This window comes from Sus scrofa, chromosome 7 (genome assembly GCF_054392235.1).
Source record: "Sus scrofa isolate SSC_HxYL_T2T_F1_AM1 chromosome 7, Sscrofa_HxYL_maternal_Yorkshire_Landrace_v2.0, whole genome shotgun sequence".
Lineage (NCBI taxonomy): Eukaryota > Metazoa > Chordata > Mammalia > Artiodactyla > Suidae > Sus > Sus scrofa.
The window spans coordinates 93,221,668-93,249,334 of NC_139389.1; the positions used below are offsets into that span (position 1 = coordinate 93,221,668).

The 27,667-nt window shown below is 37.4% G+C and overlaps 1 long non-coding RNA gene across 1 annotated transcript in view; it reads right to left on the reverse strand.

The window, feature by feature from the left end:
* LOC146401776 (uncharacterized) overlaps positions 1–27,667 on the reverse strand; it is a 112,128-nt gene that overhangs the window by 14,173 nt on the left and 70,288 nt on the right. Inside the window, exons 2-3 of the long non-coding RNA XR_014811490.1 lie at positions 1,736–1,834; positions 1,156–1,261 (exon numbers count right to left, since the gene is read on the reverse strand). This is a non-coding gene — a long non-coding RNA (uncharacterized LOC146401776). The remainder of the gene's footprint in view (positions 1–1,155; positions 1,262–1,735; positions 1,835–27,667) is intronic.

Below are 27,667 nucleotides of genomic sequence, written 5' to 3' on the forward strand. Positions count from 1 at the left end.
AATGGTAAAAAAAAAAACAAAAAAAACTAAGAAATCCTACAAAGGCCAGCAAATATGCTAACTAAAAATCAGGCATAATTAATAGAAAAAAAGACAATAATCAATAATAATAATCAGTAAAAGAAAAAAAATGATAAAAATGAGAGTCAAGGAAAATAAAGATCAATCTAACCACATGTTGCACAGAATAAAACTCTGAATGAATGTGACTGAATTATAACCCATAAATATACATCTGCTTGTGACATTTGAGTATGAATTCCTTTGGTCCAGCTAGAATAGTTTTGTTATTCCAACATTTATTTATATATATTTATTAAGTGTAACTCCCTACAATTAACAAACTTTTATTGGAGGAAAAATACTAGACCAACCCTTGGAACAATATAATAATGTTTATATAACATTTTATAGGTTCATGCTAATGACCACTTAAGTTAATAGATTTCATTTATTGAGGTAACTCATTATAGAACACAATGCTTATTTCCTTAAAATAATATATGCATTATTATTACCACAGTTTTATTTACAGATGAGGAAACTGAAGCTCAGGACTGTTTAGGTGAGCAGCCCAAGACTTTTCAGGCAAACACTGGCAGAACCTCAAAGAAAACATTGATTGATAATTGATGCATGGTAAGTGGGAACTGTTTTTTTTTTTTTTTAGGATATATCTGTATTTACTTAAACATTTTTAAGTAAATCTTTTTATTTCTGTCACCTGAAACATTATATATACATTAACTATTTGGGACTTAAAGCACATGAATATGTTTATAAGAATTGAGTTTATCCCTGAGTTTGATACAGGGACAGCTTTTTGGCAGAATCTGTTTGTATCTTTAGAAACTGTTTTTAATAAAATCCACCTGCTGCAGGTTATTCTCCTGTGGATTTGATCTGTTCTAACAGTTAGGAGGAGCTGTATCTGACAAGAATGTGCTATAGTTGTGTTTATGGAAGATATGTACAAACATATGAACAATAAGTATAAAAATTTTATTAAACACACTCCAGATCTGCAAGAAAATGGATATTACCCTATGTACCATGAGTGATCATCACATCCCTATCATTTAAGATAAATATTAATTCCATCTACATGAGGCTGAAATAACCAGTTGAAAGGTGAAAACAGAATTAACAGCTTACTTGCACCATAAGTTACTTTTCCCTTGAGTGACTTCCAAATCTTAGACCATCTCCATCTCCTGGGCGTAAGAATCTTTTCTCCATCCCTTCTCCCATACTTCAGTAACTTATGGGGAAAAAAAGAAAGAGGAAAAAATATTATAAGAGCCCATATATCAAAAAGTTGTGACGCCCAGATGAAATGATGTATGCAAAGTACTTAGTACATTGTAATGTATCATGAAGGTATAGATTATTTCCATTGCTAAATTATCCTAATTGCAACTAAATAAAGAAAAAATTAAGTAAACATAATAAAATAATAAAAACATAAAAGGAAAAGATTCCAGAGTGTCTGCTTAGAATGAATGGTCTGAACCAATAGAATTGTGTTTATTTTACCTAGAACAAATAGAAGCTCATCTAGCATCTCTCACTAGGAATGTTAATGTTATCACTAAAGGTTTTTCTCTACAACACTACACCACTCTTGAGAGGCAATTGTGTTAATATAGTATTGACATTTGTCAAAAGTCCACATTGATTATACAAGGCAATTGATCAGTAATAGTACCATGTAAGCCCCCACTACACTACCTACCAGAAAAGTAGAAAGCTCTGTGCTGTCAGTCCTTCTGAACAGGCTATCAATAAGAACAGTTGTCTTTGATTTTAGAAGCACACATTCCAATTTCTGAAGCTAGGAGAGATGGACAAATGTATGTATTACTCCCATCAAGTAAAACTTATGCTCTTAACTAGAAACATAACTCTCAGATACTAACTCAATATATGACCCAGCCTCACCCAACTTTTCAAATATTTCCTCTTTTCCATCGTACAGTTTTATTGTATTTTAATGGTGATGAAAGATATACTGTCATAAGAGAATATATTTTCATTTTATGTCATATAAAACCCTGGCTCTAGTACCTAAATGTTAAACACATCTGTTCATAGACCAAAGATTGACCCTCTCTTTCTCTCTCTTTTTCCTACCTGACAGTTGACAAATTTTAAAACAAAAATGTCCTCAATTTCAAATGTAATATCATTTTGATTTTTTCATTTCATCCACATAGGTAACATTTCACACAAATATATACACTGGTACAAACACAATGCTTCCTAATAAACATATGCTCCTGTGGAAGGATGGAAAGAATTTGGACATGTTCTTTGTTAAGAGGACCAAGTGAGAAGCACAGTGTTCTTCAGTTTAATGGGACCTTGCTATCTTGCTGTGATTGATGTGGCTACAGCTGGTGAACTGATGCTTCTACTCCTGGTACTTCCTTTGTACCAGTTTTTTTTCCCCCAAGGAGCATCCCTAACAGATTTTTAGTAGGATCATCTCCGTTCAATTTTAGTGGTGCCATTCCCACTCTGTCAGAGACAGAGAAGCCTTATTAATCACACTCAGGACCACTAATATCAACAATCCGTCACGACAGCCTACCAAATGCATCATTCACAGTAACTAGAAAAATTCACTCTGAGATCTGATGACTTGTCCTGGCTGTGTCCTGGAGCACAAAGCAAATAGAAACTACTGGTTATGCCTGTACATTATCATTTACTCTTCTTCTTGTCTTCCTCTTTAGCTACTATCTTCTTTCTTTCTATTCTTTTATGACAGCTCAGATCTTATTTGAGTGTAAAAGATGCTTAAAAAAAAAGCTTACTCCATATCATCTCCTTCTTGCCCTGGGTTGAGTTTCTCTTTGGAAGTTTCATACCTTCTTCTCTCAGTGGTAATGTCAATGAGTCAATATTTTGAATTGGAGATCTTATTTCTAGCTGAATTTTGACAATCCGCTTTTAACTTTTCTTACAATATTTAACCAGAAAACATGTTTACCTGCCAAGGTGACTCTCATATTGCATTGTATTAAAGTTTTCCTTTTTTTGTGTGGAGAGGCTCTGTGGAGAGGTAAATGAGCAATGGAATGAACTTGACCCCATCACAACATCTTATTAGAGTATGTGGCCCCAACAGGTTGGCTATGGGAGTATCAGTGTGAGGCCCATACTAAAAATAGTTTTGATGCAATAACTTGTAATTTTGGAACACATGCCAAATAAACAGTCCTTTTATTAATCACTATTTATTGACAACCTACTTCTTGCCAGTATTAAGTTGGATATTTTAGTTTATGCATGTTACAATCTTGTGTGGTTGGTGTGATCATCTTCATTTTACAGATGATGAAACTGAGACTAGGAAGGACTAAGGAACTTGGTCAAAAATACCAGCCTTGGAGTTCCCGTTGTGGCTCAGCAGTAACAGACTCAGCTAGTATCCATGAGGATGTGGGTTTGATCCCTGACCTCGCCCAGTGGGTTAAGGATCAGGCATTGCCATGAGCTGCAGCGTAGGTCGCAGATGTAGCTCAGATCTGTCATTTATGTGGCTGTGGCACAGGCCAGCAACTGCAGCTCGGATTCAACCCCTAGCCTGGGAACTTCCATATGCTTCAGGTGCAGCCCTAAAAAGAAAAAATATATACCAGACTCAAACTGTAGAGCCAGACTGGCACCCAGATCTGTATGCCAGCGTTTACACCAACATTACACAATACATTGTTTTATGTACACAGCGAGGATTTGGCAAATGATAAACTGTCTTTTTAACATTATTTCCCCAATATTATCCAAAGAACCAAAGAAATTTAATGAAATAGTTTGAGTAGATACTTTTCAAGATGTCTCTCCACATCTCCAGCTATTGCAAATACTTTATTCTCTCTGCTTCTCCTGCAAATGTGTGAACCAGCAGCTAGATTTCTGTGATACCACCCTGCTCTTTATGAACCAGGCAAAAACTGACCATATCAGGGATTATGAGCAGGGCTAACCTGGCTGGACTAATCAGATGAGCTCTCTGGGTTTTGGAAATGGAATGCAGAGAAAATAAGTTAGTTCTATGTGTGACTGGTGGTAAGAAACATATGCAATTTGGACACTGTGGAATTGTTATCTTCTACAATGAAGACTGAGAAGCAAGAAGCAGAGACAGCCAGTCTGCCTCAACAAAAGAAAGAATTAGATAGACAACTAAGAGATGAGCAAGAGAAAGAAAAGTTTGTCTGGATTTGCTAATTCTCCGTGGCAATCCCTTTTGAAGCTACATAACCCACATCTTTGGGGTTCTTGGAGACCTCTTGATTTTTATACTGAATATTCAAAGGTCATACCCATAACTATCACTTTTATTAATGCTGGTTTATTTTGGTTCCCAGCGATTTTTTTTTTTTTTTTTAAGGGCTGCTCTAGCAACACAGAGAAGTTCCCAGGCTAGGGATACATTTGGAGCTGCAACTGCCAGTCACAGCCACCACAGCAATGCAAGACTGAGTCGCATCTGCAACCTACACCACAGCTCACGGCAACACTGGATCCTTAACCCACTGAGCCAGGCCAGGAGTCAAACCCATGTCCTCATGGATACTAGTCGGATTCATTACCACTAAACTCCCCTGGTTTCCAATTCTTGAAGCTAAAATAAGCTCACCTAATACATAAAGTGTCTTTACTTTCTCTCATTCATTCATATTATGATTCATGAGATGTGGGACCTGTGATGAGAAGGATACCTGGGCTTCTCATGAGGATGAAGGTGTAGGCTGCTGAAGTGGCTCAGGTCCTTGGTAAAATAGAAAAATCACACTCTATGTAATGTACTGTGTTTACTAGGTAGGAGCAGGAATAAGCTAATGTTTTCAGAAACAGAAAGCTACCTCCTGGTCCCCAAAGACTTGGTTACACTGGCCATGGTAGCAGATGGGTTGGTTACTGTACAGTCTTTCCATCTTGAGGAATAAAGCTCTAAATTCAGTGTCTCATATCTCCCATAAAATGATATACCCCACAGGGGTTAAAGTTTCTATGTTTGTTGTTTCTCTCTGCAGTCTCAAAAGGCCAAATCAGAAATGCTACATTCCTTTATTCAAAACAGTCTAGCTCATTTGAAAAGAAATATTTCATGCAAAATATCTACCCTAAAATGTATTTTTCCTTCTTTCAATAACAGGGGGAAAAAAACTATCTTCTAAAAGAGTTAAAATAATATTATTTTTCTTCTCAGGTATCAGAAATTATTCTTTCTAGTAGATTTTACTATCTCTCATCGTCATCTTTTACTTCGTTCATACTACTTGCTGTGCCTTGAACATATCAAATGTGTTTTGGTTCCTGAAATCAAAAGGACCCTCCCCTACATTTTTGCTTAATAAAATCCTAATCATCTTTTAAAGTTTGGGTCAGTTGGCTCCTCTTTTTTGCAGCCCCCTTCTATAAGTTTTCATATCCAAACCTCAGGGTTTGTATTTCCATTGAACAATTAGAAATGTGCTTTGTACCACGAATAAAAGCTTATGTGCCTATCTCCTCCAGAAATGTAAATGTTTTGTTTTCTGACACTCATGAACTATATCAAGGTTGTTTTTAATTGAATATTATAACACCTAATAAATTGGCCAATTCGTAGAAAATAAATTTTTAAAATAATTTGCTGAATTAAACAGACACAAATACAAATCCACCTTTTCTTAACAAAATTTTACAACAAGATGTGTTTTGGATTTCGAGTTTTTTTTTTTTTTTTTTTTTGTCTTTTTGCTATTTCTTTGGGCCGCTCCCGGGGCATATGGAGGTTCCCAGGCTAGGGGTCCAATCGGAGCTGTAGCCACTGGCTTATGCCAGAGCCACAGCAACGCAGGATCCGAGCCGTGTCTGCAACCTACACCACAGCTCACAGCAATGCCGGATCGTTAACCCACTGAGCAAGAGCAGGGACCGAACCCACAACCTCATGGTTCCTAGTCGGATTTGTTAACCACTGCGCCATGACGGGAACTCCGAGTATTTCTTATTTTAGATAGGAATTATGGTGCATTCAGTTAGGCTTAACTGTCCCATTTCAATGTTAATATTTCCAGCCATGGAATATAATGATATTCTTACTGTATAAAGACAAAATGTTGTCCCAGCTAAATTCAGTTTCACAGTTTTATGAAAAACAATGCAAAGTAATAAACACATCTTGTACAACTTTGGGGGTTCAAAGTTGTTTAGATTTCAGAACTACTGAGAAAAGATAGAGGACTTAGAAATCCATAAAAACTTTCTAAGGAAGTTAACTTGAAGTTTATTCAAGTTTATATTAGGGCCTTTGTGATGAACTTTTTCAGTCCACAGAGCTTTTAAACCTTCCCTTACCGTACACTTCAGGTTATCCCAGACACTTAGATTACATAATCCAGGTCAATTATAGTAGAGCCCCTCCCACACCCATAATTCTCCAGATGTGCAAGATAAGTTACATAGTCATCCTAATAATAGCAACATCTCTTCAAACTTAATCCATGCTGGACACAATTCTTAAGCACTTTACATGTACTTATTCATTTAATACTTACCATCGCCCAATGAGACAGTGATCATTTCCATCATTATGAAAACAGGAATTGAAGCATAGAGAGGTTAATTGACTTGTCCAAGTTCTCATAGCTAAAATTGGGGTGCACAGATTCCAATTCAGATAAGACAGATTCTACAGTCCCTTGACTCCCCTATTAGCAGCTACGCAGGATAGAAGCCAACCGCCTCAACTGAATTACTTAACTGTCTTTAACATAAAGTGTTAGATTTGCAGTGTTGGATATTTTGTTTTAAATCCCATTCTTCCATGGATTATCATTCCAAATTTATAGACCTAAGCTTTAATTGATTTTCTGATAATTTCCAAATTCCTAAGAGACAGCTAGACTTAGAAAATGGAAACAAGGCCTATCTGAATACACACAAATTACTCTTTAAATATATTTAATAAAATAAATTATTAAATAGAATCAAACACATTTTTCTCATTGTAACATGTAGTCTGTTGGGTTTAATTTATTAGAGAGAAATAAAAGGAAACACAAGAATCATTAAAAATTTCACTTTTCAGTTTTTTTTCCTTCATTAAGAATAAGGAAAAAAGTATACTATCTTAAATAAGTTTTATTTAGTGTATTATTTTCCCAATACCACTGTACAAAAGTGCCACAAACAAGGTAATTTAAAACAATAAAAATTTATTCTTGGAGTTCCTGTTGTGGCTCCACAGTAATAAACCTGATTAGTATCCATGAGGACATGGATTTGATCTCTGACCTGGGTCAGTGGGATAAGAATCCAGTTTTGCTGTGAGCTGTGGTATAGTTTGCAAATGTGGCTCAGATCCTGCATTGCTGTGGCTGTGGCGTAGGTCAGCAGCTGCAGCTCCCATTTGACCCCTAGCCTGGGAACTTTCATATGCCACAGGTGTGACCCTAAAAAAGCAAAAATTTATTCTCTCACAGTTTTGGATGCTAGAAGTTCAAGATCAAGGTGTAGGCAGGTTGGTTTCTCCTAGAGGCTCACAGGAGAATCTGCTTCATTCCTCTCCTAATTTCTAGTGGCTGCAGCAATCCTGGATGTTCCTTGGAGCCCATCCATACCTGCTACCATCCTTATATGGCCCACATGCCCCATGTTTCCCAGTGACACAGGATGTGTAGTTAGTAAGAATTCTTCATTTTCCACAATTCTTGTACTTCACAGTTTTAAAAATACCTACTCTTCATAAAGTGGTTTCTTTTAATAATCTATAGACCTGATAAAGAAAAATATTCTTTAAATAATCAAGGATTCATTAAGGTACTTTACTCACTGGAATTATTTCCTTTCAGCATAATGAGGGAAAGTTCTAACTAGTTAAAGACACATTTTGTCGTATAGAGGACTAGCTCATTGTATTTTAATAAAAATTTCTTTAAAACAAAGTAAGGCTGAAGTGTCAGTCTTTTACTGCCTTCAGAAAAGTTTTTGGCCTCAGAAGATTGCCTTCTTAGGCAAAGTGTCTTCCAGGCAAAAGTCTTTTCTCTGTTAAGAAGCTTAGAAGAATATAGTAAGGGAAATTTCATCATTTTTTGTTGGAAAATGCAAAAGGGAAAAAAAAACTCTGGATATAACACCCTGGCAATTTTATTTAATGGTCTCAATAGAATTTCCTTTCTTTCTTTCTTTCTGGCAGCACAGGAAGCATTCAAAAGTTCCCAGGCAAGGGACTGACTGAACCTGCTACACAGCAGGGACCTGAGCTATAGCAGTGACAACACCAGCTACTTAACCTACTGAGCCACCAGGGAACTCCTCAACTGAAAATTAATAAACTATTTAACCAGTTATTCTAGTTATACAATTCTTTCATTTGAACAAATAGTACAGTACAGTCATGTTTTCTAATATTATTGGAAGTAGCACAATTTAGGAAATGTCATTAATTTTTTTTGGCGGGGGGAGCCACACCAGCAGCACATGGAAGTTCCCAGGCCAGGGGTCTAATCAGAGTTACGGCTGACAACCTACTACAGCCTATGCCAAAGCAATGCCAGATCTGAGCCACACCTGTGACCCACACCACAGCTCACGACAACACTGGATCCTTAACCCACCAAGCAAGGCCAGGGATCAAACTCCCAACCCCTTGGCTCCTAGTCAGATTTGTTTCCGCTGCACCACAATGGGAACTTCAAAATGTCATTAACTTGAAATGTCAAGTCCTATGACTTTTTAGGTGCATGACATTGGCCAAATCATTAATCATTTCATTTTCCAATTTATAAATTTATAAAACGTATAAAATAAAGCAAATAGGATATAAACAACAGAAAATATATTATGTATGTTTAGAGTATGGACATAATGTCCATAAAAATACATTAGCACCTGCAGTGTTATGTGCAACACCTCCCCCCAATCATAACTGGCTTTCACTTGCACAGCACATACCTGTTCCTGATACTCTAAGCCCCACCCATGGAGATTGGAAGTGAGAGGACCCGTAGGCTTTAGGGGCAGAGGCAAAATCTGATTGGTAACCAAATGAATGAATTGTACCATCATGATTATAAAATGTGTCATCATCCCTTTAAATAAACCCATTTTTGTGTATTTTTCCTTGATTTTCCCTTGACTATGTTATTTCGAAATGCCACACAGGATGTTTTACAGTGAGTGACTAACATGAAAATCCTGACGGCCTTGCTTTGCTCAAATGGAGGTCAATTATACATGGTACTACAAATAACACTAAATTTTAGTTCTCCGAACTGTATTTAATGAGCATTCCTCCATGGAAGGATTAGCTTTTAGGTAAATACAGAGGTGTCACTCTGTTATTATTCCCTAGGGCTCACATTTCTCATATATTTCTTTCATGTGACATTGAAAAAAGGGTATGCATTATGTGACACCACTCCTAAATGTTTGATATTCATTGATCTTAAAAAATGCTGAAAACAACAGTAAGCCTGAACTAATGTTTTTTTCTAGTAAGCACTAGAACACTTGAGCCTAAAATAATCTTTGCTTTCATTTACCTTTCTCTATCCAAACTCTTGAGTGCATCCCTGTTCTGCGACCACAGTAGAGGAAACTTGGGATTCATCTTGGAGCCACTTATTTAGACAGTTTTATTCAGGGCTTGTGTAGGATCTGAGATCCCAGAAATAATATGACTCTTGACCTGTGGTAAGTGGGCATTTATGTTCCTTCTATGGATGGAGATATGAACCTGAGGGGCAGCTTAGTCATTTGCTAGAGGTCATACACCTGTGGGATAAGAATTCTAGTGGCAATGCTTGAACAATTAGACTGGACTGTTTGTTAGCTATGAGATAATTTACAGTGTCTTCAAAAATGAAATTTGCAGCCCCAAACAAAATTTGTCAGGTCCGATTTTCAAAAATTAATTACTGTAGCAGCAATCTTATTAAAAATGCCATTATCTCTATTTTTACATATGAGAAACAAACATCAATGCATTTATTTCTTATTTAATTAATTGAAGTTCAGTTGATTTACAATACTGTGATAATTTCTACTGTACAACAAAGTGATTCAGTCATACACACATCCATGCTTTTTCAGATTCTTTTCCTGTATAGATTATCACAGAATATTGGATAGAGTTCCCTGTGCTATACGGCAGGTCCCCATTGGCCAGTCATTCTATATACCTCTGCGTGCATATGCCAATCCCAACCTCCCTTTTAAAGAAATGCCCAAGGCCAACAAAGTCTTGGAGCCAGGGTTCTGACCCAAGCTGTCTGACACCCAAGTCTATTCCCTTAAGTTCTACACTGTTCACCTAATGCAATGCATTTTCTTGCCACACATGAGGTCTTAAACAATTGCAAAAGGAATGAGCAGATTTATGAAGAAGCAGGATTATGAACATCAGTAAAATTATGGTACTGTAAAAACTGGATTTTGATATATCTATTATACAAAAAAAAAAAAAAAAAAAAAAGCAAGCTAGACCCTTGGCTTGTTTAAGAGAGATATTGAAGAACTTGAGATATTGGACTGCCTAGCATCAAAGAAGTCCGAGTCTTGTCAATTACTGTTAGGTTGTAATTTTGCTTATTCATTTTTTTTTTGTCTTTTTGTCTTTCTAGTGCCGCACCTGCGGCATATAGAGGTTCCCAGGCTCGGGGTCCAATCAGAACTGCTGCCGCCAGCCTACACCAGAGCCACAGAAACGCAGGATCTGAGCCGAGTCTGCGACATACACCACAGCTTAAGGGCAATGCCGGATCCTTAATCCACTGAGTAAGGTCAAGGATTGAACCCTCATGTTCATAGATGCTAGTCGGGTTCATTAACCACTGAGCCACGAAGGGAACTCCTGTTCATTCAGTTTTAATTCTCTCTGGAGTTCCTGTCGTGGCTCAGCAGTAATGAACCAAAGAGTATCCATGAGGATTCAGATTCAATCCTGGGTCCTGCTCAGTGGATTAAGGATCCAGAGATGCAGTGAGTCTTGGTGTAGGTTGCAGACTCAGCTTGGATCTCATGTTGCTGTGGCTGTAGCATAGGCCAGCAGCTACAGCTCTGATTCAGCCCTTGCCTGGGAACTTCCATATGCCATGGGTACAGCCCTAAAATAAATAAATAAATAAATGAAATAAACAATAAAATAAAATAATAATAATTGTCTCATTTTTTAAATACTTCTAATTTTTTAAAATTAAAATATAGTTGATTTACAATGTTGTTCCCATTTCTGCTGTACAGCAAAATGACCAGGTCATATATATATATATATATACATATATATATACATATATATACACTCCTTTTCCTTTGTTATCGTAGATAATTCTCTCATTTTTAAGATGAGCAAAGTACTTATATATTTATATACATATCTTACAGAGTTGTTGCATGAATAAAATTATAAGAAGAAAAATTTGTAATACTTTATATTCCCACTTATATGTAGAATCTCAAAGAAATAGAGAATAGATTGGTAGTTGCCAACAGATGAGAGGGTGGGAGAAAATGGAGCGATGTTGGTCAAAGGATACAAACTCCCAGCTGGAAGGTGAATAATAAGTTCTGGGGAGCTAATGCTCAGCTTGGTGACTCTAACTCTATTGCATTATATACTTGAAAGTTGTTCAAAGGGCAGGTCTTAAATGTTATCATCGCACACACACATACACACACACAAATAATAATGTGAGGAGATGGCAGCATTAACTAACCTTCCTGTGGTAATCCTTCTATGACACAGATTAAACAAATCAGCTCTCCATATACATGGTTCTGCATTCGAGGAATTCAACCATCCAAAGACCAAAAATATTTGGAAAAAAAGTCCACAAAATTTCAAAAAGCAAACCTTGAATTTGTCACACAAGGCAACCATTTATATAACTTCTGTATTGAATTTACAACTACTTGCATAACATTTAGAATATATGAGTTACTGTAATACTCTAGAAAAGATTTAGAGTATAAGCTAGGATGTGCTAGGTTATATGCAAATATTGTACCATTTTATATAAGGGATTGGGTATCCTTGGATTTTGGTATCTGTGGGAGCTCCTGGAACCTATCCCTTGAGAATATCGAGGAACAACTTTAAGTGTATCAAATCATTACATTGTGTACTTTAAACTTACATATTTATATACCAATAATATCTCAATAAAGGTGGGGAAAAAAGTAGAAAATTTTATACTTAATAAATTGTAAAGCATAATATTTGTATATCATTCTTATACTTTACATATTTTCAAAGGGAATAATATCTATATGATAGAATAAACAATAAAAATCATCTTTGTGAAGACTGTTAAATGAGAATTGTTTAAAAATAAGCTTTAACCATGACCCTTATTTTATTTTTTTTTAAAAAGTTTTATACCCTATGTATTTTTTAATGCTTCAGCCAAAGGACTCCAGGAATATACCTTCAGTCAAAGTTAAATTAACTCTGCATCACAGGAAAGCACACACAAGTTATTTCTCAGCGAGAAAGTGTTGGGATGGGCTTGTTATAAGGTTTGGGATTCTTCTGCGTAGTTTTGAAAAAGGCTTAAGAAGGTGAGAGTTGATTTTGATCTTGGGTACTCTCCTGAAACAGGGGCATTTGAAAATTGGGTTTTTTAATGGCCTACTGAGAGATGGAAAAAAGCAGCTATCATTGCTGTTTTGGTCACAGATATTAACCAATAGAAGAAGACAGGTGGTTATTTTTTGTGGTTGCATGATGCTTTGCTGTATTTTCAGGCATAATTGGCCTTGATTTGCCAAATTTTATCATGGCCTGTAGAGTGACGTCTTTTAATTATTATTGACATTCTTTGGAATGTGTAAGTTCTGTACACAGCCTAGCGATTAGCTACTAGTTTCCAGGGCCTTTGGTTTGTAAATTTGCCTATCAATATGCAATGAAAATAATAGTTTTCTTCATAGGTGTTTCAGTTTTTAAAATTTCTACTGTAACAGGTACTACTTTTAAATATTTGTGAATATTTTAATATTTTCATATTTATACATGTGTGTATAATTACTTAAATGATATAATACAGTATTAATATTAATTTATATTAACTTATATTTATAAAGAGAGAGAAACTTCTGTTATTCATTGAATACATTCATCTCTTCAGTGGCAGGGATGGACTAGAATTCCTAACTCAGTGACCTAGCTCAGTGACCTTTCTACTACTTCAGTGCTTTTAAGACTGGATTTTTATTTACTCCAATTTTTTCTAGTTCTTGCCTTATTGTGATCTTCCTTGAGAGGACAATAATTTACTTCCTAAGAAATAGCCATAGATTCTTTTTTATCTCTGACAAAATTAAGTTTTCCTGAATTTAGTTGATTTACTCCTTGCCTTGCAGCCAGGAAAATAACCTATTGTAGGTGTAATTCCTAACTATAAACTAATTCTAAAGTCCTGGATGTCAGGGCCATGTTTTACACATCTCCATGTGATACTTACCAATATGCCTCTCTAGAATCAGAAGTGCTCAGAAATGGCTGCTGATAAGTAAATCACACCACACACACACACACACACACACACACACACACACACACACACAGATTTTTGGTTGGTCTTGACATTTCATTTATACTGGTTTTCTGACAACTTCTCAGAACATTCCAGATCCGTGTGTATAAAATCATAACCATGAACACAATTACCAAGGAGGATTATAACATAGGAAAAAACCACTATATCTCCCCCATCGATTGCTCCCAACACACATTCTATGAAACATGGGATGACTTGTACAAATAGAATGGGGAAGCTCTAAGAACACATCAGGTGAAGGTTTCCATTCAGATGGCAGAACGATGCCTCTCACTCCAACATGGCAGGGAAAACTGTCACTGGGGACCAGAGAGATCTGTGGTTCAGGGACATGTGTCCTATTGGCCCTTGACAAGTAGTTTGCCTCCACCAGAGGATCTGGGGGGAATTGGGATCTGGGGAGAATTGAGGCCAAGTTCAGGGCCTATTTTAATGGAGTAGACATGTGTCAGTGACTAGGGGACTAAAGCAGAGAAGAGGCATGAATCCTTTTGTGATTTCAAAGGAAAAAACTCAGAAACTAGTTTTCTCTGGAGAGCAACCAGCAATACAGAAGTCTTATGCATTTAATGAATTATGAGAAAACTGAAACCATGGAAAGATGGTCCATTAGCCAGCTAAGCAGCCCTGCAAGATGAAGCAGAGACATGGAGCTCCTTATCTTGAAATCAAGAGAAAAGAGAGGCAAGTTTACATGATGAACTAAGAGGTGTCCTGAAGGGAGTGTCTGGCCCATTTCTGTTGCAAATGTCAAAGTGTTTCTAAATGTTAATGCCCTGAACCTATCCTGGGCCCAGTTTCATAATTTTAATTGACTCTTGTGTATAAAGAAATCCCATTGCTGTCAATTTAAATTGTGCAGTTAGGACTCCAAGATTGGGTTCACTGTCTGCTAAAAGTATATTATTTTAATACATTTTATTTTTATAAAACTGCACAGTGAACCCAAAGGGAGAATTTGGGTAGAGGCTAGGGAATCAAGCCTGGCCTCTCTATTAAATCATTCTCTGCATTTGGAAATGTCCCCCCCTCTGAATGCTGTTTCCTTCAAGTGAAAAATAAGAATAGGATACCTACATCATAGTAGACATACTAGAGAATTAAAATTTGCAGAGTCTCCAGGGAGGAACTAAAAAGAACATCTGCCTAGAAAAAGAAATAACATGGCTTAATCCTGACAGATGAGTGCATTTTTACCCTGTGTTCAAAAACAAAAACAAACAACCAAATTAAATTAGAAAAGGAAATGTAAACCTCAAAACCTAGGATGTTAAATTATTAAAATCTGAGGTAGTTTACTTTCTAGCTCACCTCCCTCCAGGAATCCCACTGAAAAGGTCTTCCTGCTATAGAAAGACTAAAAACCAGAGGTTGATATCAGAATTCTGGCAAAAGTCACCATGACAGCCATATCGTAACCACTTATAGTAGGGATTTTTCCTCTTAGCACTGAGTCCTTAAAAATTGGACATACTGATTTCAGTAATTTGTTGCAAGGTAGTGAGGTCTTCCTTCCTCTCTGCCCTCCTTGACTGGGAGCTAATTATTGCATTTCAACTATTGTAAAATATAACAGCCACGCCTACTGTCAGGTCAGCATGAGCTGCTGAGGTGTGCATATGTGTGAGTATCTGACAGTGGGTGGTTTTGGTGTTTGCTTTATAAATACATTTGAATAAACAGCTTTTGAGTAAACCAGCTGGAATTTAACAATTTAACTGGATTGACATATAAACTCATAGGAAGATGTTGGTACCTGGAAAGGCAGTTGTGTTTTGCTGGGGCTTTGTCAGACATGCTTACCATAATTCAGAGTATCTGGTGAGGCTGAGAAAGACAGGGAGGGAGGCGTCTAGGGTAGAAAGAGAAAAGAAACCAGGAGAGAGGTAAAAAATGGGGATGATAATTCCCTCTCAATTCAACTGCGGCACAATCTCATTTCTTTCACAGATCTACATATTAATGTTCAGGTACTTGGTCTGGAATATATATATATATACACACACACACATACACACACACACACACACACACACACACACATATATATATATAATTGCAAGGAAAGGAATTTTGTTAATGCTGTGAAAAAATACTCAATGTGTTTGTGTTCAATGTTTGTGTTGGCCCCCAAGTGGTTTTAGATGCAGATGGGGGTGGATGAGGTAGAATCTTATGTTCTTTTAATCAGCAGAAAGCTATTAGACATAAATAGCTTCTCACTGACCCAGGAACAATAACCCCAGGTAGAAAATCACCCCAAAAAGCTCATCCCTTACTGTAGAGCTGAGTCAGGTCCTTAATCAGTTGCAGTTCATTCTCTTGAAATGGCCATAAAAGCCTTTTTCCAGGAATAGTTCACTGTTCTAGGGTTACAGTGAAGAAATATATGTAAAGTGTGATGTTTCTTGAGTTCAGGTGCAAGTCTTTTAACTTCCCCTTGTTAAGTTGGAAAGATGTGGTGAATAGAAACATTCTTTTCAATTCAAAAGTTCTTCATGAAGGGCGGTCTCTTTGAAGGTCTGGTTCTACACACAGCAGCTCCAGGTGACCTCTTCTGGGATCCCATGGTGGTTTTGTCTTGATCAAAATGGTTCTATTCACAGAAGGGGAAGGGCTGTGACATCACCCTGCTAAAGAAAATCTTCTAAAGAACAACGTGGAAAAAAGGTACCACTTTCCTTTGGGTAAGCGGGAGAAAAGGAAGAGGACAGAAGAGAAGAGAAGCAAAGAAGAGAACTGTCATTGGCAAGAGGGAGGGTCAAAGAGGAAGAAATGCCAGAGAGAAGCTAGGGGTTCAGGATAGAGCAGGTCCAGGAAACTAACATCTTCCAGATAAAGTGTCCATTTCCTCTTACGGCAAGGCCAGTGGGTGGCGCTGTCAATCCCATTTTGAAGATTAGGAAACTGAATGGCAGGATGAACCACCTGGCCCACTCCCACGCAATTTGTAACCATACCAAGGTTTAGTCTCAGGTCGACCTCATTTTTAGCTCTAACCTTTCCCCAAGAGGATGCAAACCTGCGTTTCATTTTGATTAATTCTCAACAATACATTCTAAAGCATACAGCCCATGTGTCCCTCCCTGACCTAAAAGAGAGCCTCCTTTGCACTTTAGTCCTCAGATCTCCCAAAGAAACAGCACGGGTATTATATCTCTGCTAACTGAACCCATTCATCTGGTTTCCCAACAACATCAAGATTCTTTACACTTTAAGAGGGAAGATAAAGGCAGGAGAGAATGATGGTGGAAATAAAACTGCAGTAATTCAATGGTACCTCTGGGATTTATTTATCGTTGATCATGGCCAGGGAGCTCTTTGTACCTTACATATGTGCAGGGTTGTGAGGGTCAGAGTGCATATGCCAAAAGAAAGCTATGACAGAGAGAAGTCTGATGAATAAGAAAGAGAATTCCAGAGAATGGGATCGATGAGGTGTAGAGGGGATGTAGCATCACAACAAAGAAATTGAAAGCTCCCAGGGAAATTTATAGTTATATGATCTGCACCCAAGGGGGAAGTCTATAGAAGAACACTCCTTGCCCATAAAAATGTATTAGGTGGTAATGGTCCCTAATAGTGCTGTGTACCCTGATCAAACATGACATATTTGGAAGGAGGCAAGAGAAAGAAGGGGAGGAGTGGGTTCTCTACAGCCAGGGCTCCCTGTGCAGTTGTGCAGGGAGTTCACTGCACTAGGGCACTCAGCACTCTAGGTGGGGGCTAGAATCCAGCCTGAGTTCAGCTCACCAAGGCCTTAGTCCCAAAGTGGGCTGAGCTCACCTGGAAGAAGAGATGACTTAGCTAAGGGATTGTTTCTGCCCAGGGGATGCATCTTTTTCTAATTTCCATAAAGGTGTAGAGTGGACTAGGGTCTTCCATTAAGGAACCCAGAAGTGTCAGGCATACTGAGTTTGGAGATAAAATTGCTATTCCCTGTGAATTCCCACTATATCAGATTTTTTATTATTATTATTATTTACTTTTCCTCCCCAGAAAGTCTGGGGAGAATTAAGAGGTACTGATGTTCTTTAAAATGTGTGTTGTAAAAGAAAAATGGTCCCTAGAAGAATGCCTACATAGGATATTAGTGTATATTTATCTCCTTCTTGTTTAATATTGTAGATTATATTATTTGGAAAAATCTCTTTGTGAAAAATTAGAGCTGGTTATCACTACTGATTTAGAAAACACTTAAAACAATGTCCTACCTCTGAAGAAGTCACTACCAAGTTGAAGATATATTCTTAAGCCCTGTCTGCTTTGGAATGTGCTCACTTTCAATTATCAGGTGGTATGGAAACTGAGAATATGCAATCTTAATTCATTTGCTATCAGCTTTTTTCTATGATTTCCTTATTTCCAAACAATATATTGACCAACGTGAACAAATGAATGACTGCTAGAGAAAGCAGAGAGTCAATGTGACATGATGGCACAAATGCTGGACTAAGAAACTGGAGGCCCACCTAGTGGAGTCACTGATTAGGCTGCATGATCTTGGGAAATTCACTAGCTCCCAAGACTATTTAAGTTAGGCAAACTTTTCATAGTCTGTCTTCCTCTCGAAGATTGGCAACACATATTGGCATATAAAAGACAGTACAGTCTTACAGTAAAGAATACTCTTTGCTAATTGAGGAATGTAACATTATTTTCCCCTATAGCATATATGACAACATACTAAGAAGAGTATTTCAGGCATAGAGAAGAATATCAGAGAAGATCAAGAGAAAGAAAGAAAGAAAAAGAAAAGAAGAGAGAAAGAAAGAAGAAAGAAAGGGAGGGAGAGGGAGAAAGAAAGAAAGACCTAAATGCCCATTGATAGATGAATGGGTTAAGAAGATGTGGTACATATACACAATGGAACGCTACTCAGCCATAAAAAGAACAAAATAATACCATTCGCAACCACATGCATGGAACTAGACACTTTTATACTAAGTGAAGTTAGTCAGAATGAGAAAGACAAAACCATATGATATCACTTATACCTGAAATCTAATATATGGCACAAATGAACCTTTCCATAGAAAAGAAAACCAGGACTTGGAGAACAGACTTGTGGTTGCCAAGGGGGAGGGAGTGGGATGGACTGGGAGCTTGGGGTTAATAGATGCAAACTATTGCCTTTGGAGTGGATAAGCAATGAGATCCTGCTGTATAGCACTGGGAACTATATCTAGTCAATTATGAGCATGATAGTGTGAGAAAAAGAATATATATATGTATGTGTGACTGGGTCACCTTGCTGTACAGTAGAAAATTGACAAAACACTGTAAACCAGCTATGATGGAAAAAATAAAAATCATTTAAAAATAAATAGAAATAAAAATAAAATAAAAAATAAAAATACGGAGTTCCCATCGTGGCTCAGTGGTTAACGAATCTGACTAGGAACCATGAGGTTGCGGGTTCGATCCCTGGCCTTGCTCAGTGGGTTAAGGATCCAGCATTGGTGTGAGCTGTGGTGTAGGTCACAGACACGGCTCGGATCCTGCGTTGCTATGGCTCTGGCGTAGGCCGGTGGCTATAGCTCCGTTGGACCCCTAGCCTGGGAACCTCCATATGCCACGGGAGCGGCCCAAGAAATAGCAAAAAGACAAAAAAAAAAAAAAAAAAAAACAAAACAAAAAAACTAAGGTACAAACTTTTAAAATAAATAAATAAATAAATAAAAATACAAAAAAAAGAAAGAAAACTTGACATAATGAGTTTGATTTAGTAGGCTATGAAATGATGTAAAGCCTGAACAAGGGAAGCTAGCCTGGTAATACAAACTTTGCACAGCCTTACAAGCCACATTATGAATTTGGTTCACCTCCAAAAACAGATTGCAATTGGTTGTAAGCATACCCCTGAACTAAAATTATAGAGAATGAGCACTAGTCTGTTCTTTCTCAACTGCGTGGACTGAGGCAAACTATTTTTCCGCTTTAATTATCAGTCTCCATATCTATAGCACAGGAATTCTCTGCATACCTTACATGGTTTTGAGCATCAGTTAAGTAAGAGCTTGTGAAAGTGTTCTGTAATCAATCCTGTACTCTTACAAATAAGAGGTACCAAAAAAATCTCAAGGATAAAATTCCAATGAACGGTATATTTTTCACATTTCCATTTTAATTAAAGATCAAAGAATGATGCATTTACTGCTTGAATGCAATCAACTTATTAAAAATAAATGCACTAAATAATTGAATCTGTACTATTAGATGGCACACTTGAACATTGGTTACTGCCAGAATCCACTGAAACTCATGATCTCTGGCTGTGGCTTTCAAAATCTCTTTTCTTGACAGATGGAAAAATTTGAAAATAATCTAAAACACATAAGCTTACTAAGCACAATCAGTTTGAACATATTTATTGGGTTGTTTTAGCTTAAATAAAAGTAAGTCAAACCTAAAGTCTTTTACCAGAGTCAATCACTATAAAAGTTCCATTGTGAGTTTAAGACTGAGGATGAAAAGTTATATCAGAGCTAAGGGGACACAGAACTTGAACTTGAACAGAGAAAAGTTTTATAAGATCATTTAGAGACCTCAAGTTTTTTTTGCTGCAGCTGGAGCCAGAAGATACTTTTCTTCCAACGGGAACGAGAAACATCTGAGAAATGAGTGAAATGTTTAAGTGTGTCTTACACATAGACTGCCCCCTTTTTAAAAAAGAAAGACTCCCTCACTACCTGTTAGACATGCCAAGGGCATCTCGTTAGATGTCCCAACTTTAGAAACAGATTTGCAAGCCAGAATGTTCCAACCCTGCAGTTGGATTGTGAGTTTATAACCTTCACACGTTTGGCCTTTGAGCAGAATTTAAGAAAGGAAGAAAGAAAAGAGGTAAAGAATGAAGAAGAAAAGCAAAATAAATCAAAAGCAGCTTTCTTAGTAACAGAGACATCTCCAAGGCCATGTGCAAAAGGACTAGGGCTCTAATGATATCAATTAGGCCTGACCCACTGGGGACACTGGAACTATATTGTACCCTCAGACTCTACTCAAGTCCATATGTAAAAGGTCATTAACTTGGTATAAAATATTGCAAATTATTGGCCACGGCTGCCTCTCTACCCCAAATACTTTCAACATTCTGAAGTAAATTATAACCAGCAATGCTTTCACGTTGACAAGCTAATTCCACTTTGATTTCCCTCCCTATTCAAGGAAATTAATATTTTTAAAAATAGCACTGTGTTTAATGTGGATTCACAAACACACACAGAGAGAAATACAACTGCTTGTTTTTCCCAGCTCGGTTTCCCGGTTGAGAGAATGGTAATAGGATGGGTAACTTCTCCACTGGAATCAAGATTCCACCCCAAAATTCTCTTCCTTGGCTGAACTTTCTGTATCTCTTTCAAGGCATAGTAGATATCTTCACAGCAGCGAACTGAATTTGCTGAAGTAGGAATAGTAAGCTACTTAATAAAGCTCAAACTTCAATATTTGTGTGGGAATATTTTGGCACCCCTTCTAGGTGATGTCAGCTCTCCCTGGGCTGTGTTTAAGAAGCTGTGGCCACCTGAAGGCAATCTCACAGGCTGGCAACCAGCAGCTCCTGCCTGCCATCCTCCCAGTGACAGCAGGCCTCCTGCTGAAGCTGTAGAGATTCCCCAGTCCTCAGAGAGAAACTTTGCCAACTCAAGCAAACAAAACAGAATCCTGTTACAGAAAGCAACTTGAATTGCATTCCAAGTGCATCTTCAGTGTTTGGCAAAATGCTAAATTATCCAAGAAGGGGCTTCCTCTGATAAAACTGCATTTCACTACAGCACCTTAACAAAACTGGGCTCAGAAGGACTGATTTGGGGCAGGTCAGCCCTGCTTCCTAGGCCTCAGTTTCTTGTCTATTAAAAGGAGGTGGTGGAGGGAGGAGATCAAGATGGCCCAGTAGGAGGATGCGGAGGTTACCTCCTTCCATGAACACATCAAGCATACATGTAAATATGTAGCCAGTATCACCAAAAACAAATGGAAGCCTGGCAGGAAGGCTCTTCCACAACCAAGACTGTAAAGAAAGATTGACACAGAGTCAGGAAGGGAGGGAGGAGAAGAAGTTAGGCTGGGAGTCAAGCCCCTAGGAGAGGACACTGAAGAGGAAAGGGATATCATGTGCTTGCAGATCCTCCCTGGGATCCATATAAGGCACTCCAGCCCTGGGATCTGACACCAGGAATACTAGTCCCCTTATGTGGTTTGAAAACCAGTGGGACTTGTAGGAGAGCTGTAAGAAACCTAGATTCCATTCATGAAGAGGACACCCATAGACTTCCTTTCTGCTGGAAACAAGGTGAAGAAAACCAATTAAAACTGCCCAGGACACTGGCCAGTTTCTCAGCATGCCCTTCTGCCCCTCTATTTTGTATTGTTATCATTAAAGCATAGTTGATTTACAATGGTGTGCCAGTTTCTCCTGTATAGCAATATGACCCAGTCATATACATACATGTGTGTGTATACACACACACACACACACATATCTTCTTTTTCTCATATTACCTCATATACATACATATGTATATATACCATTTTTTTCTCATGTTATCCTCCATCATGCTCTCTCCCAAGAGATTGGTTATAGTTCCCTATGTTATACAGTAGGGTCTCATTGCTTATCCATTCTGAATGTAATAGTTTGTTTCTGCTCACCCCAAACTCCCAGTTGATCCCACTCTCCCCCTCTTCCCCCCCAGGCACCTAAAAATATTTTCTCTGTGTCTGTGAGTCTGCCTCTGTTTTGGACACATTCATATGTGGCACTAAATCTGAACGGGGCTAGGGTTGCCCTTGCTGGTGCTCACAGAGATAGCAGGTCAGGAGTTGTCTGGAACTCTGACTTGTTCCTCAGGATCATCCCAGTGTGTGCCCCAGCCTGCATAACGTACCTGCTCTGGTCCCACTTGCTCCAGCACTGACCTCCTCTGGGGCAAATATGCCATTACCAGAAGGGCAGAGAGCACAAACTTAGAGGGAATGGAATCAATGCAATGTGAGCCAAACCCTCAGGATTTCTGCTCCAGCACCTTGGGACATGAAGCCTCCCAAAATAGAGCAGTGATGATTACTGAACATAGGAGAAGCCCCAGCTCACACTTGGCTCTGGCTCTGCCCTTCCATCTCCAGCACCACCTCCCACCAAGTTGATAGCTCCCAGCACACCCTGCAGGGAGAAATGTGCGTGTCAGATCCGGGTCTTTAAGCAAAGCCACTAAGAACATGTAGACTGCATAGGGCTGCTCCTGCACAAGGACACTTCAAGAGTTGTCTAAATTGGTAACAGTTCTATCTAATTTCATAGAGAAAGAGAAAGTTAAAGAAAATGAGAAAAAAGAGGAATTTCTTTCAAACAAAAGAACAAGGGAAAAATCCTGACGAAACTACTAATGAAACAGAGATAGATAATTTACAAGGTAAAGAGTTTAAAGCATTGGTAATAAGAATGGTAGCTGAATTTGGGAGAACAGATGAACACAGTGAAAATTTGAAAACAGTGAAAATTATAACAAGGAAAATTTTGAAGACTAAAAATGGAACTGAAGACTGAAATAACTGAAATTAAATAACACACTAGAAAAAATTAGGAGATGACTGGGTGACATAGAAGTGCACATAAATGATCTGCTGTCTTTGTCATTATTCATATCTATGGAATAAAAATATAAGAACAGAAACACAAAGCTCTTCAGTGCCCCATGTATAGTGTCCCATGATGCATTAAATAATAACCTTTGCAGCTTTTGCATTCACTACACACATACAGATATTTACCATGTCTAAATACTGGCCTTCTATCCAACCCTGCACATATTCTTTAGAGAACAAGTGCCACACTCCATATCACAGCACCAGTGGTCCTCAACAGTGTTGAGGTGGGGAGCATTGCGCAATGTCTGGAGACATTTTTGGTTGTCACAGCTGGAGCATGGGGAATGGGTGGCTACTGGCATCTAGTGGGTAAAAGCCAGGATGTAGCTAAGTAGACTGCAATGCACAGGGAAACCCCTCCAAAAGACTTATCCAACTCAAAATATCAAAGGTGCTAAAATTGGGAAACCCTGCATTGCATCCTGAAGACCCATCATTTATGATTTTCTGCGCAATTTATTTATAATTGAGTGCCATATTCTAAACTAGAATACCTCCCCTCTCCTCTCTTTCTTGGCAAGGCGCCTCTCTCTCTCTCCATGTATACCACCAAGTCATATAACTGACTTCCAGGCTTATTTTTGTCAAATACTTTCATACCTTTGTCTCAGTGGATTACCAAACTTCACTGTGCCAAAAGGAGAGATAAAGCATATTAACAGAAATGACATTAGGTTTTAAGATCTAGGTTGAATCTGACTTCACTTACCACTGTATAACCAGGGGGAAGGCAGGAAAACACACTGGGTCGTAGTGATTTTTTATTTATAAAATGATAGTATAAGATGATACTATTTCTTACTTTGGTTCTAAGACTAGTGCTGGGTTCAAACAATATAGCAGCAGCCCCCTTTATACAACAGGAGATTAAGACAAATATTTTAATTCAATTTCTCACTGTAGTGTGATCTATAAAATCCACAGAAAAGGACTCAGTCGGCTCAGCTGCACTCAGTAAGATGAAACTTCTATTAAACTTTTATGAAACTTCTATGAAACTTCTATAAGAGATTTTTGCCTTATTATTTTTATCATCAATTTGTATGTTCATCTCAATGAGACCACAAATACTACACACAGATAATTTATACTCAAATGGACCACTCACTTTTTCCCCCTTTTAAGTTGACAAATGGCCTTACCCAGGTGTGGAGGCAAGCCCATATGCACATCATGACCCTAGTCTGAAAATATAGTTCTTTCATTTTCTTGGCTGCAAAATATGGTTTTTCCTTTCTTACACCTTCATTTTCTGAGCTGCTTCAGAAACACATCTGTTTTCTATCTGTTGAGAGAGGAAAACATGAATGCTTTATTATGTCCTGTATAATCTAATATGTTACATTTCTTATTGACCACATATTTTGTAAAAAAAAAAAAAAAAAAGAAAGAAAGAAAGAAAAAAAAGAAAGAAGGAAAAAATCGTTAGGAATCTCTAGAGGTATAGAGATACAGACAGATCTAGAATAGGCAGCTTTCATCAACAAGAAGATGTCAGCATCCCTCAGATCTCCACCGATCAGGCTCAAGGGTCCAATCTACTCCTTTCGAGACTGACAAGTGATCACTTAATCCCCTAATAAACTTTATTTATAGAGGAGCACTTGAGAATGCAGGCCACCTGCAGACATCTGTTTGGAAGAGCCCGTAGGGTCTGGATAGCAGCCTCGTTCAATAAGTCAAAGTAAGAAAGGATTGGACTCAGGTTCTTCAGAGTGCCTTCCCTGGACACATACAAGGCACTCTCCATTGTTATATCAGGTTCCACTCTAGACTAGAAGACCATGATGATGAAGGAGACCCCTCTATGGCCATTACTGCAAAAAGAGGAGCTCTTCTCAGTGCCCAATTTGTAAACTAATGAGATCTCAAATACTATTTAGTCTAGTGATGAAATTTAATCTTTGTAATCTTTCCAAAGAATAAAAAGTACTCTGTGGCCAAATCCAAGTTAACATTATATATTCCTTTCTATTCACTGAAAATACATCTTTTCTCTGATTTCCCCTTGGAATGATCTTTGGGAAAAATAATATTCCAAAGAAGAAAAAATCTTGATATAAAAGTGGGCAAAACATCTGAACAAGTAATTCACAGAGGATAAAATATGAATGGACAATAAATGTATGAAAATATTCTCAATCTCTTTAATAATCAGGGAAGTGAAATAAATTATAATTTAATGATTCATTTTTATTCCTACCAGATTGGAAAACATTAAGAATTTTGACAATATTAAGTGTTGGCAAAGATGTGAAGCAAAGGACTTCTTACCCATTTCTGGTGATATAATTGATTTTAAGCTATTTCAAAATAATGAATCAATATCCAGTAAAGGTATTTTATCACCTAGGAGTAAATTTCCTCAGTATTTATACCATCTATGTTGTTTAGATCTATGCTAAATATTAATGGATAAAAGAGCATTACAACTACATTTTTGAGAAAGATTAGTGAGGAGTCAGAAGAGGACAGGAACTGGAGCCTGTTTGAGAAAGTCAGGCCCCAATAGGAGAGGACACATCTCTTCTCTCACAATAGGGGGAGGAGAAATGGCTGAAGGAAGATTGTGGGATTTGATGAAGGTCTCATTAATGGCTTTTATTTTGTCTCTAAATTATAGAGTGGATTGAGGAGAGCATGAGTTGAGGGCTTGACAAGAACAGGAAACATTCGATATCATCTAGTCCAAGTTGAGAGTAGGAAAATCTGCTTCCTAGAGAAAACATAGTAAAATTATAAGGTGGTATTTTGGGCATAGTACCAAAATCAAGGGAGTTCATAAACTGGTGACCTGAGACTCATTCAACTCTGTCTGATTCTAAAACTACATTCTGCATTGGCACTTGGAAGTTGTTACTGCTTTCACTTCCATTTCCTATTCATAATCGCTGCCCCATATGCAGCTCAGTACACAATCCAGAATTCTGAATAAGTGATTGGGAAACTCCCTTACCAAGTCAAAACTGCAAAAATTGGCACAGGGGATTTAAGTCTTGCAGAACTATATCTTCAAGTATGATGGACTTCTAGTTTTACGTTTTTGTTGTTGATGGACATATTTATAAAAAAATGAATGTTTTATTTTAGAATGCAGTTTCCATAGAAGGAATGGAATATTTGCAGATGAGAGATAGGGCCATATGTTTTTTTACAACTACCAAATATGTTTCTTCTATATTTTATAAGGAGGTGATACACACATGTATATGTATGTGTATATGCACATAAGCATGTTATGGATATGCATGTATATATGCATGTACATGCATAACATATGTATATGTATACACATACTAATATTTATATGTATGTATATATTTAGGTATATATATATGTATGTGTTTAGGTATATATATGTATTCCTTTTTTGGAAAATTAGTGCTCTAAAACAAAATAAAGCACCTTTGTGTGGATGAGAGAGGGAAAGAGAGAGAAAGAGGGAAGGAGAAAGGGAGAGGGAGGATATTATAAAAATATTTAGCAACAGGTATGGTTTGGGGACTGACAGTCAGAGTGGATGGTAGCTAAATCATTGTGTTGGCCATATTGGGGCACATTGCTGAATTACAGCCCCACCTGTGTGCTCCTGCCTCTGGGAAAAATGATGGATCCAAAAGAAGATACAGACTTAACAAGAATCTCAAAATCTTGATAGTGCACATAAGAGAGGTCACCATTTTTATATTAAAATGAATCACCTGTGAGGGCTGTGTGCTTTGGGTTTTTTAGGGAAGTTCTGATTCTAGCTATTACTCAGATCTCTTTGTTACCATATTATTTTGAAATTCCAGCATTTCATTATGTAACCTATACTTCACACATATCCTTTTACACTCAGCAGTGGCACAGAAAACTTTGTCGGTATTTTGATTTGTAGTTCAGGAGATAGATTCCCATAGGATGGATAATGATGATCTAACTTTTATCTAAACATGCACATATGTGTTTCTTTTTTTTTTTTAAGAGAAAGGTAGTAATGCATATGCAATAAATTCTAAGTAAAAACTTATGGTTTCAAGTATCAAAAAATGTTCTCTAGAACTCTGTTGGATTGAACCAGTCTATTTGACATAAATAGCTCCCATTGCACCACTAACTGCTGAGACCTCTCTTGGCTGGCAGATGAGAGGCCAAATAAATTGATAAATGCAAAAAGGTAAAATAAAAAGAATGTGTTTCTCTGACCTTCAGATTCTCTTGATTTATTCCTCCATTGAAAGAGCATGAAAATTACTTGCAAAGCATTTAAAACTTCATCAGGATATAGAGAATGAAACAAATTAATTAAAATAATTAAAATTAAAATATCAATATGGAATTCTTATGACTCTATTCTTGATAACGCTGATGATTCAGATTAGTATGAAAGAATGCAGGTAAATTATCTTTAATGCATCAAAATTCTTTGAATGTAAATATAAAGTCTAGTTTTCATTTTTGTATGAAAATCTTAT